The sequence below is a fragment of the Peromyscus leucopus genome, chromosome 3 (genome assembly GCF_004664715.2).
Source record: "Peromyscus leucopus breed LL Stock chromosome 3, UCI_PerLeu_2.1, whole genome shotgun sequence".
NCBI classification, from domain to species: Eukaryota; Metazoa; Chordata; class Mammalia; order Rodentia; family Cricetidae; genus Peromyscus; species Peromyscus leucopus.
This window is the reverse complement of record NC_051065.1, coordinates 148,191,267-148,204,252: the sequence shown is the minus strand read 5'-3', so window position 1 is coordinate 148,204,252 and position 12,986 is coordinate 148,191,267.

Genomic DNA, 12,986 nt, shown 5'->3' with positions numbered 1-12,986 from the left:
TTTCATAAGGCTTTTAAATACAAAGTTATGATACAGACATTATCCTGTTTTGGTTTTTTGTTTGTTTGTTTGGTTGGTTGGTTTGGTTTTTTGAGACAGGGTTTCTCTGTATAGCCTTGGCTATCCTAGAACTCACTCTATAGACCAGGCTAGCCTCGAACTCACTGAGATCCACCTGCATCTGCCTCCCGAGTGCTAGGATTAAAGGTGTGCACCACCGCTGCCTGGCTGGTTACCGTTGCACTGGTTTGATCAGTGCATATTGTGTACATGTACTGGAATATCCTATGTGGGCCATTGAGATGGCTCAGCCAGTAAAGGAGTTTGCTGCCTAGCCTGAAGACCCGAGTTCAATCCCCAGAGCTCATATGCTGGAGAGAGAGAACTGACTCCCTCAAGTCCTACCCGGGCCTCCAACTGGGGTACATGTGTGTGCATGCACACACACAATAAATAAACAAATGTTTTTTAGAAGGAAATATCACATGTTCTTCATAAATGTGTACAATTACTATATTTTTGCCAGAAACTTTTTTGTTTTGTTTGAGACAGGGTTTCTCTGTGTAGTTTTGGTGCCTGTCCTGGATCTCGCTCTGTAGACCAGGCTGGCCTAGAACTCACTGAGATCCACCTGCCTCTGCCTCCCGAGTGCTTGGATAGTGCGCCACCACCGCCCGGCGCCAGAAACTTTTAGAAGCATGTTTGAAGACAGGGCTGTGCCAGCTGTTAGATGTATCTATCACTCATACTGCATTTCTGAATCAATTACCGTGTTATACTCCACAAATGCGTATAAGTAAGAATATAAAGTGTCAATATTTAGTGTTTAGTTTAGAAGATATTCAAAAATTCATCTTGCTCCTGGGATTTTGGAAATATTTTGGAGGGGGTGTCTCTTCAAGAGCTGGGCCCTCCCCCACCTATCAGCTCCTCCATCCCAATGTTGTGTCTATTGCAAATTATGCATTTTAAAAATAATTTTTATCGAATTTCTCAGAATAAAGTGGGTTTGGTTTTGATCTGGTTATTGCTTTGTTTACTTTTCTTTATTTCTTCTTATTTATTTGATACAGTGTCTCACTGTGTAGTGTTGGCTGGGACTCACTGTGTAAGATTGGGCCACCCTCGAACATATTGTTGTTGTTTGGGTTTTTGTTTTTTGCTTTATGTTTTTTTGAGACAAGTTCTCATGGATGCTTCCATCTGGAACTACTTCATGTGTCCCCATGCCCTGTTTTATGCTCCTCCAGAGATCAAAGCCAGGAGTTCCTTCATGTTAGACAAGCGCTCTGCCAGCTGAGCTACACCTCCACCCTCCCACCACCCCCCCCCCCCACCCCCACAATTGATTTTTATCTTTTCTCCTGTGTTTGCAAAACAAAAAGCAAACAAACAAACAAAACCAACAAAAGAAGTTCTTTTGTCACACTTTGAAAACAGACTCTAGCTGTTTGGTTGGAGGTAGCACTTTAATCCCAGCACTCTGGAGGCAGAGGCAGGAGGATCTCTGTGAGGCCAGCCTGGTCTATAGAGTGAGTTCCAGGATAGCCAGGGCTACACAGAGAAACTCTGTCTCGGGGAGAAAAGAAGAAGAGGAGGAGGAGGAAGAAGAGGAGGAAGAGGAGGAAGAGGAAGAGGAGGAAGAGGAGGAAGAGGAGGAGGAGGAGGAGGAGGAGGAAGACACAGATTCAGTACTGACCAAATGTCTCCATTCTGCCCCTCTGCTCTACCCTTAATTCCACACCTTCAACACTCTGAATCCGCTAGCTTGCCTCCAGATAGGCCCCTCTTCTCTTTGGCAGCCTTGGGGTCCAACAGTCTGTAAAGTTCCACACTTTCCTCTCATTTTCCTTTTGCATGACCAAATGCCTGTGTTTTTGTCACTTCTTAGTGTTCTTGTGTTCTCTATGCTTTCTGTGAGTGTGTGTGCATTGGACATGTGATGTCTGTGTATGGTTTGTGCATACACATTTGTGAAGGGATGTACCTGTGGGCTCATACCAAGGCCAGAAGAAAACATGAGATGTCCTTCTCTATCACCTTATCCTGCACCTGGAGCCAGGCTCGGCCATCCTGACTCTGAACCCTAACAGGACTGGGGTTGAAGTGTAAGGGTGACTGTGGTAGTATTGTGTTCCCCAAAATATTGTGCACCCTAATAAACTTATCTAGGGTCAGAGACAGAACAGGTACAATATTAAACATAGAAGTTAGGCTGTGGTGGCACACACCTTTAATCCTAGCATTCCAGAGGCAGAAATCCATCTGTTCAAGGATACAGCCAAGCATGGTGACTCATGCCTTTAATCCCAGGGAGTGATGGCAGACAGCAGAAAGATATATAAGGTGTGAGGACCAGAAACTAGAATCATTTGGCTGGTTAAGCATTTGGCTGGTTAAGCTTTCAAGCTTCTAGCAGCACAGTTCAGCTGAGAGCCATTCAGATATGAGGACTCAGAGGCTTCCAGTCTGAGGAAACAGGATCAGCTGAGAAGTTGGCCAGGTGAGGTTAGCTGTGGCTTGTTCTGTCTCTCTGACCTTCCAGTATTCACCCCAATACCTGGCCCCAGGTTTGTTCTTACTAATAAGACTCTTTAAGATTCGTGCACCCATCGTTGTGAGTGGGTCCTGGGCATTTGCACTCGGGTCCTCAGGCTGGTGCAGCAAGGGCTCTTCCCACTGAGCCACCTCTCCAGGTCCCGCTACACATTTTGGTGGTCACGAGGATGGAATCCGTGGCCTTATGCATGTTGGGAGAAAATTCTACCTCTGAGCTACATCTCCAACCCTGAACTCTTACCTTCATCTGGGACATTAATGTTGGAATTAAAAGGATTGCTAAAAATGTCCTTTAGAGGTTGGATGCTTCCTGGTGTCCTGAATAGAGACAGCCTCCTCTGGCCCCTATGCAGTTCCCTCTGACTTTCTCATCCTAAATTGAGATTGATCCTACTCTGCACCTAACTAACTTTCTCGATGTCATGCCTAAGATTCAAGAACATTCTCTTTTCCTCTCGAACGGACACTGTCTCGAAACTCAGGCGAGAACTGTTCCCTGAAGCTCTGTGCACACTTTCCCTTGGTGGGTTTTTTTTTTTTTTTTTCTCAGAGGAAGCTGGTTCAAAGCCAGCTGGTTTCTCTGCCATGCCACTTAACTTGTAATGACATCAAGCTGTGCATGCTGTTAACCACAAGCTCCTCCCCACTTGACTTCGGAGGGATGGTAGCCGCAGAGAAAGCATCCCCGAGAGACTGGGAAACTGAGGGCGAAATGGGAAGAGATCAGAAGCACAGAGGAGAGGAGGCAGGCCTGTCTGTGTGGTTCAGGCAGATCCCAGTGTGGTCACAGGCAGAAGGTGCAGCCATTTAGCTAGGGCTGGTGGCACAGCCTGTAATCCCAGCTCCTCAGGGGGCTGAGACAGGAGGATCATCAGCTTAAGGTTTGTCTGGGCAACTTAGTCAAACCGCCTCGAAATGTATATTTAACAAAAAGTAAAAAGAGACCAAGGGACATAGCAAATGGAATGCCCTGGGTTCGATCCCCAGAACTGAGGAGAGACAAAAAGAAAGAGATCTCAGTAAAAAACGGATACCTTGTATTTTCACTAAGCAAACATCAGGGAAAGTGCCGTGTTAAGTTTCTCTGTGAGAGAGTGACAGGTGGCCACAGTAGTTTTGAGTCTCTTCCCCCTCTTTTTGCTTCCCCCCCCCTTCCTTTTTAAAAACCAGTCAAGCATAGCCAAAGCGGCGCTCGGACGACAACTTCTGGGCAGAAAGCAAGAAGGGAGAAGCAAATGTTGTTTATATAAATAGACGAGCAGGCCCCATAGCTTCCTGTTAACAAATTGAGCCTCGCTTTACCTCCGGCCCTCACGTTCTTTTATAAGTGGCTCCTGATGGTATGTGCTTTTTTTCAATTTGGCCAATCGCTTTGAGTTAGAGTCTTGCTTTTCTCCTCAGGCCTAGGTCCTGCAGTTTCCATATCTCTGATGTTCCTAAACAACCTTTCATGCTAAATAGCCTGAGTTAAACTGATCATGGAGGTGCAGGCCTGTAACCCCAGTGTTTAGGAGGTGGAATAGGAGGGTCATGTGTAAGTCCAAGGCTATCCTTGGCTACATATTGAGTTTGAGGCAAGCTTGGGCTACATAAGCTCCTGTCTTAACACCACCCTCCAAATTAAAAAATTAACATGAATTAAACTTAAAAGATTGTTGGGTATTAAGGTATCAAGTGCATCACTATATACCATATCCTAATATTATTTTTCTGTCTCAATGGACAAACATAAGGACTTACAGTGAAAGGTATGAGAACAGCACAGGAAATTGTTTCCTCTATTTATATAAAGTTATACACACACATATCCACCTATTCTTTTGTGTGTATGTGTACACAGGTGTGTGTAAGTACACTTGCCTGTGTGTACATGTGTTTCCTCTATTTATATAAAGTTATACACATACATCTGTCTATTCTTTTGTGTGTATGTGTACACAGGTGTGTGTAAGTACACTTGCCTGTGTGTACATGCGTAGAGGTCAAAGATCAACTTTGGGTGTCATTCTCTGTCTTTCTCACATTAGTTTTTGAGGCAGGGTCTCTCTCTGAGCCTGGAGCTCACTGTGTGAGCTAGACTGGCTGGTCAGTGAGCTCCAGGGACCCACCTAGTGCTGATCTGCCAGCACTAGGCCAGGTGTGTTACCACAGCCAGCTTTCACATGAGTGCTGGGGATGGAACCCATGCCTGCAGAAGGCACTTTCCTCACTAAGTGTCTCCCAGCTGCTCATTTGTTCTTAAAAATGCACAAGATAGGGGGCTGGAGAGATGGCTCAGCAGTTAAGAGCACTGGCTGTTCTTCCAGAGGTCCTGAGTTCAATTCCCAGCAGCCACATGGTGGCTCACAACCATCTGAAATGAGATCTGGTGCCCTCTTCTGGCCTGCAGGCATACATGCAGGCAGAACCCTGTATACATAATGAATAAATAAAATTTTAAAAAAAATGAAATCATGAATGGCAGCAGTTTAACTTAAAGAGCAACTAGTTTGTGCTGGAAAGATAACTGTGGTTAGGTACACTGACTGCTCTTCCAGAGGACCTTGGTTCAAGTCCTAGCACCCACCCCATACAGTGCCTTACAACTAACTCACTGTAACTCCAGTTCCAGGGGATCCAGTGCATTCTTTGAGCTCTGTGGGCACTGAAAACATGTGGTGCATAGACATACATGCAGACCAAACACCCACAGACGTATGTGCAGGCCAAACACCCACAGATGTAAACATTAATAAATCACAAATGGAGGAAAGAGGTTTTTGTTTCTTTGGGTTTTGTTTTGTTTTGTTTTTTTAAGAAAGAGCAACTGGCATGCCTTAAATCCCAGCACTTGGGAGGCAGAGGCAGCTAGATCTCTGAGTTCAAGGCAGCCTGGTCCACAGAGCGAGTTCTGGGACAGCCAGGACTACGCAGAGAAACCCAGTCTTAACTACTTCCCCTCTCCCCTCAAAAAAAGAGCAATTAGTTTGTCACAAGGTAACTTCTGTGTGGATAAAATCTAACAAGTGCTCGTGTGTGATGTCCCTGTGTGCTGTAGCTGAGGTTGAGAAGTTATGACCTGTGCACGGCAGCTCATGCATATAAGCCCAGCCCTTGGAAGTCTGGGGGGGATGATACTTTGAGGCCCGCCTACCCTACATAAAGAAAGAAGCTAAAGGGACAGTCTGGTCAGTGTAGTACCTGGTGAGTGAATGTGAAGTCCTGAGTTCAGTCCCAGTATTGAATAGTTACTCTGCCTGGTCCCTTCAGGAAGCATATGAGTACTGAAATTACAGGTGTGTACCCCTACACCTGACAACAACAGTCTTTGAATACCGTGTGCCTAACGCAGTGCCAGGACTAGACTCCGAGCCTTGTGAACGCTAGGCAGGTGCTCCACCACGGAGTTCCCATCCCTTTTAATTAAAAAAAAAAGTTTTATTTATTTATTTATTTATTTATTTATTTATTTATGTATGTATGTATTTATTTAATGCGGATGGGTGTTTTGCCAGCATGTGTGGCTGTGCACCACATGAGTGCAGTGCTTACGGAGGTCAGAAAAAAGTGCTGTTCTCCCGGAAGTGGTCTTCCACATAGTTGTGAGTGCTGGGAACAGAACCCGGGTCCTCTCAAGAGCAGCATGTGCTTTCGACAGCTGACCCATCTCTCCACCTCTTCAGCATTCCTCACTCCTTTTCTTTTTTTAAACAAGGTCTCACTATGTAGCTCTATCTGGTTTGGAACTGGCTATGTAGACCAGGCTACCTGGAACTCACAGAGATCCGCCTGCCCCTCTCCCGAGTGCTGAGATCAAAGGCGTGTGCCACCGAGCCTGGCCTCCCTTCTAATGGTGTTAAAAATCGGAGGCAGCCTCATTCAGTTGCAGGGCTGACGTCAAATTTCCGCTTCCGTCCGGAAGCCAGGCGTGCAGGCTGCCTGCTCACCCCCTCTCCACACCACCTTCGCTTCTCCTCAGCTTAGAATAAAACATTCCGTCTCTTACGGGGACATATTGTTTTAAATTTTCTTTTCAAGTTTTTATAAATTTTCAAAAAGGTGTGCTTTCAATTTTAATGTTTTTTCCCTCTGTTCAGGGGCAGAATGACTGCTAGTGTTTTGGGAACCTATCTGCTATGGCCTTTAATTCCCCATAAATGCCTGCTCCTCCGCTTTCATGGAGTGAGTTTCCCACTGATACCTCGTGTTTTTGTTTGTTTGTTTGTTTGTTTTTTGTTTTTTTTCTTCCTGCTTTCATTTGTTCTTGTCTTTTTTTCTCCTCTGTACCAGGGTTCCTGATGCCTTTGCTCCCCCTGTTTTTTGTTTTTTTTTTTTTTTTTTTATCTTCTGCTTGTGCCTAAGATAACTGGGCACATATATGATGATTAACTACCCACTCATCCTTGTAACCTTTTCCTGGCTATTCAGTTTCTGAGAGTCTTTTGAGTTATTTAAGATATTTTTGAATTTTAATTTTTTTTTTGGGGGGGGTTTCCAGACAGGGTTTCTCTGTGTATCTTTGCGCCTTTCCTGGGACTCACTTGGTAGCCCAGGCTGGCCCGAACTCACAGAGATCCACCTGGCTCTGCCTCCCGAGTGCTGGGATTAAAGGCATGCACCACCACCGCCCGGCTTTTGAATTTTAATTTTACTGTTTTTAATTATGTGTCTGTTTGTATGTCTCTGCGTGGGTGTGTGCATGTGACTGCAAGTGTCCACAGCGGCTGTGTCCTATCCCCTGGGACTGCAGATACTGTAAGCCACCTGACCTGGGTGCTGGCAATCAAACTCAGCTCCTTTGTAAGAGCAGTCAGTGCTCTTAACTGCTGAGCCGTCTTTCCAGCCCTCAGGATTTATTTTATATTTAATTTTATTTGGTTTTTCAAGACAGGGTTTCTCTATTTAACATCCCTGGCTGTCCTGGAACTTGCTCTGTAGACCAAGCTGGCTTTGAACTCACAGAGATCTTACTTGCCTCTATTTCCCAAATCCTGGGATTAAAGGAGTGCACTACCACTGCCAGACTGTTTTGCTGTTGTTATTTGTTTTGTTTTGTTTTGTTTTGTTTTAATGGAGGTGAAATTCATATGCTCTATAATAAATCTCTTTTCGGGGAGGGAGTTGTGGAGTCTGACGGTAGAGCCCAGGCTTCAAATCTGCAGTCGACCCGCTTTAGACTTCTGAAGGTTAGGATTATAGGAGCATGCCACATGCTTAGCAAAATGAAACATTTTGAAACTCACAATGCAGTGGCTTGAACCTGGAATGTCCCTGACAAGCTCGTGTCTCCAGCCAATGCTGCTATTTGGGGAGGTATTGGAATGTTGGGAGGTGGAGCTTAGCCAGAGGAAGTGGATTAAAGGGGTAGGTCTTTGGGGGTGTTATCCCTGCCCACTTCCTGTCTGGTTCTCTGATCCTCATTGATTTGTGATGCGAAACTTCTGGGCCACACGCTGTAGGCAAAGTTGTCCTGTCCAAATAATAGACAGAGAGGCTTAATGTTATTTATAAATGCTCGGCCAGTAGCTCAGGCTTGTTTTTTAGCTAGCTCTTAAAACTTAACCCATTTCTATTAATCAATGTGCTATGGCTTGTTAACTCATTTTGTACATGTTCTGCTTCTTTGGCTGGCATCTCCTTGACTCCACCCTTCCTCCTCCCAGAGTCCTCTGTGTCTGGCTGTCCCGCTCTACTTCCTGCCTGGCTACTGGCCTGTCAGCTTTTTATTAACCAACGAGAGTAATACATATTCACAGTGCGCAGAAGGGTTAGTCACAGCATTACATCCTCCACACCATCCAGCCACCATGAACTGAAACACTCCACCATGCCTTCATTGCCAGGACAGACTGATCTCTGAAATCATGACCCAAAACAGCTTCCTTCCTAAGTTGTTTCTACCAAGCATCTTGGTTACAGTGACTCAAACTAACCACTACAAGTAAATACACATTAATGTGTAGCCACCACCTTGAGCTAAAGAAAACAGTTTCTTTAACCCAAAAGAAAACCTCATGCCAATTAAGCAGTTACTCCCTAGCCTCGCCTTTCCCGCTCTCCTGGGTAAACCTAACCTGTTTCCTGGCTCTGTGGACTTACCTATTCTGCAAACATCATATCAGTGCAATTCTGTGTTTCATATATATGTGCTTTTTGGTGTCTCTTCAATCATGGATTATCCATTTGAGACGAAAGCAATGATTATGGAGCAAGTCTTTCAAGCAGGAGAATTTGGCTTTTATTTCTTTTTAATGATGCAGCTATACTTCCTCTAAGCATAAAATAACTTGTATGTATGAACGGTTGGGCCCATTTGAGTGAAATAACAAAATGCTGGTATGTGCCGAAAGGGCTAGTGGTGTCTTGTTTTTGTTTTTAATTAAGCTGAGATACCTGATGCTCCTTCCTGCTCCAGTAACATGTTGAAAGACCCCTTGGCGCTTTCAGTGACTGCTGTAGGGGAGGTAAAGGCCAAGGGTAGAGTTCATGGGGAGGAGAAACCAGGGTCAAGCTTGTGCAAAGAGAATTTAACACTGCTGTTACCGACCAGCTGTTTCTCAAATCCCTCCAGGGAAACTGGATATTAATAAACATAAGAGTGATGATTTAATGAGCAGTGATTGAGTGGATTATCATAAAAGAACGGCAGAGGTCATCACAGAGTCTAGAAAAGAGAATCACAGAAAAAGAATTTGCAATGGAGTTTGAGCTTCCCTGAGCAGATGGTGGCCTGATTTCAATGACAGTTAGGGACAATTTAAGCGACACATCCCTAGAGTGCAGGCTGAAACTCTACAGATTTCTTCCATGCAATGCTTTCTTTAGGAAGCACTTGTTATCCCCACTGGAGGTTTTTTTGTCCAAACTATGTCAGCCGGTCATTCCACTATCCCGTACACTACACCACTGCACAGAGAGAGCCTGTTGACCTGCGCTTGCCCACACAGAGAGCAAAGGCCTGAGGAAACCCCAGAACATAGCGAGCATCTCTAGTTTCCCCTGGCATCTCAGCCCATGTAAAAGCTCCCCAGGGCTGGAGGGGTGGCTGAGCAGTGAAGAGCATGTACTGCTCTTCCAGAGGACCTGAGCTGGATTCCCAGCGCCCGTGTTTAGCAGCTCACAAATACATGTAACCCTAGCTCCAAAGGATCCGAAGCCCTGGTTTTCAAGGAAAGAAACCTGCATTCATGTGAATACCACACGGACACATACAAGGACTTATAATTTAAGAAAGGAAAAGAATACACCAGTAACTGCAAGGATTTCTTTTTTTTTTTTTAAGATTTATTTATTTATTTATTTATTTATTTATTTATTATTATACAGTGAGTTCAGCTGCAGCCAGAAGAGGCACAGATTCATATGGATGGTGTGAGCACATGTGGTGCTGGAATGAATCAGGACCTTGGAAGAGCAGTCAGTGCTCTTAACCTCGAGCATCTCCAGCCCCCAAGATTTCTAAATAAATATATAATCAGATAATCATGGACTTGTAGAGCAGAGAGAGACTTTGGAGTCTTACCAGCAAATACCAAACTTCCGTTCTAGCATGATCACTGTAGAAATAACTCATTGCCAGAAAGGTGGGGTTTGGGACACACTAAAGACTCACTGAATCAGTCAGGCGGTGGTGATGCATCCCTTTTAATCCCAGCCCTTGGGGGGCAGAGGCAGACAGATCTCTGAGTTTGAGGACGGCCTGGTCTACACAGTGACAGGTAGGGCTACACAGAGAAACCCCTTCCCCCCAACAACAAAACAAAACAGGGTCTTGCTGTGTGATCCCCAGCTGGCCTCAAATCTGAGAATTCCTGAGGGCCTTCTGAGTGATTACAGGCATGTTGCCAGTATGCTAGTGAGATTTGGGTTTTTTGTTTTTGAATATATTGTCTCCTAAATATATTACCCATTAAGTTAGTATTTGGGGGATGGAGGGTGGTAAAGAGCACACACTGTTCTTGAAGAGGACCTGAGTCTAGTTCCCACATTGGATGGTTCACAGCTGCCTCCAACTTCAGCTCTAGAGGATCCAATACCCTGTTCTGGCCTCAAATGACACTGTACTCACATACACAAACCCAGACATATACACAAAGTTTAAAAATAATAATAACAAATTTTAATTGATATATAGCCTATCTGCCTCTGTCTTCAGCAAAAAAAAAGCTTCTTTTTTGTGCAGTGAGAGCCGCACTTACCTGTGGGTATAAGCATTTGTTTGGCAGTTGAAACTACACTGTCTCAGTAATACAGGAGTAGTAGGTTCTCCTCTGCGGCCTTTGACCTTCTCAGGCCAGATTTACAATGCCAGATATGAGCTCTTTCCAATTGAGTGGGCTTGTGTTCAATCGGACGGACGGCTGTTGGTTACCTCCAAGATAGCAGGACCACAATGCACCTTTGGGGCTATCTCGCTGGTCTGCTCATGGTTGTGATTCTCAGGCTTTACAGCTGTGTAGGACTGTTGATAACTTTCCTCTACCCCTTGGGAGCCTGCATAGCACCTCCTGACACTGAGAGAGCGAGGCCTCAGGGAGGAGGCTTCCAGGTCAGTGCCAGCTTGATTTCTTCAAGTCTTGTGTCGGAAGTGTGTGGTGTCTTCAGCCATGAGGTCTCACTTTCATATTCTGGAAGGCAACCAAGAGCAATGGCAGTAGCCTGTACTGTTTAGGGGTCTTTGAATTCTCCCAGAACAACAACTTGAAGGAAGGCTTCCCTTGCCTGGCACTGAGGTTTTTGTTAGATAATTTGTGGCTCCTAAGGTTACTATGTGGGATAACTTCAAATGTATATACATAGATATACATTTATGCATACATATACATATTATAATTTTAAATACACCATACACATATGTACATGTGTGTCCATATATACAGTACATTTTAAAATTTTTATAATTTTATGGTTTATAATATATAGTATATTTTAAAATTATTAAAATAATAGTCTCTATGGCCTTTGTAAACACCCTGAATGTTATTTATCCCTCCCCCCTCCTCCATATCACCCTCCCTCCCCGGCCCCCAAGTTAAAACTTTCCTCCATTTTCTCTTTTCCCCTTCATAGCACCTGCTCCCCCCCCCCCACACACACACAGCGCCTTCCCCTCCTCAGTCCCTTTCTGCTTTACTGGCCTCCACAGTTACTCCAAGTTATACAGTCCAGCCCCAGGTGGGACATTTGCAACAAACCCCTACGCCTAACACTCAGGGAACATTCTAGAAAGATTGTAAGAGCCTAAGGACCAGGATGACTGCTGCAAGCTGGTGTCTTGGACAGGACAGGACATGCTGCATTCATGAACTCATAACAATACGGCTTCCTGCACCTGACCCATAGTGTTGTCTCCTTCCTCATGGCTCACAACAGACATGGGTGTAGTAACAAGACCCTGTCCCCAAAATGTAAAAAAGAATGTGAGTGGAGGAGACAGGACTCAAATCTGGATGTATCTGGTTACAAAACCTTTTTCTATTACTCTATACTATTTCTTTCTTTTTAAAAAGATTTATCTTTTAAAACGTGTGTGTGTGTGTGTGTGTGTGTGTGTTGTGTGTGTGTGTGTGTGTGCTGGATCATGTGTGCTAGGTATATGCTGTTGCTGTGGAGGCCAGAAAAGGGAGTTTGATCCCCCAGATATGGTGTTATAGGTGTTGTGAACCACCTGACTTGTGTCCTGTGAAAAAAAAACAGAAAGTATCCTTAACCACTGAGCATCTCTTCAGCATTTTTTTTTAAATCCCAGGTGCTGTAATTAAACGTGTGTGCTGACATGTCATCTGGCCTTCATGTTTTATATGTTTTTTTTTTCCTTTTTAAATGTAGATTCTGCATATGAGAGAAAATATTTATCTTTCCGAGTTGTCTTATCTTATAACATGATACATTTCTGTTCTGGGATTGCAGAAGGCTACAAGTCACTACGTGGTTGCGGGGAACCAAAGCTGACACTCTGGAAGAGCAACTAGTGCCCTTAACCACTCTATTTTCTCATGTATTTATCGGCCATTTGTACTTCTTTAAAACGTATTACATTGTGTGTGTGTGTGTGTGTGTATGTGTGTGTGTGTGTGTGTGTGTGTGTGTCCATGTGTGTATGTCTGCATGTGAGCATGTGCATGTGATACTGCATGAGTGTGGAGGTCAGCGGATAACCTTGCACAAGGGTGGTTCACTCCTCCTACCATGTGGGTCCTGGATGGAGCTCAGGTCATCACACTTGGTAGCAAGCTTATCTACCCTTCTGAGCCGTCCTGCTTCCCTGTTACTTCTTTGGAGAACTCTCTGTTTACAACTTGCTCATTTGTTTGTTAGATTTGGGGGGGGTTGTTTGTTTGTTTGTTTTGAGTCTGGGTTTCTGTGTAGCCTTGGCTGTCTTGGAACTCATTCTTTAGACCAGGTTGGCCTTGAACTCACAGAGATCCACCTGCCTCTGCCTCTTGAGT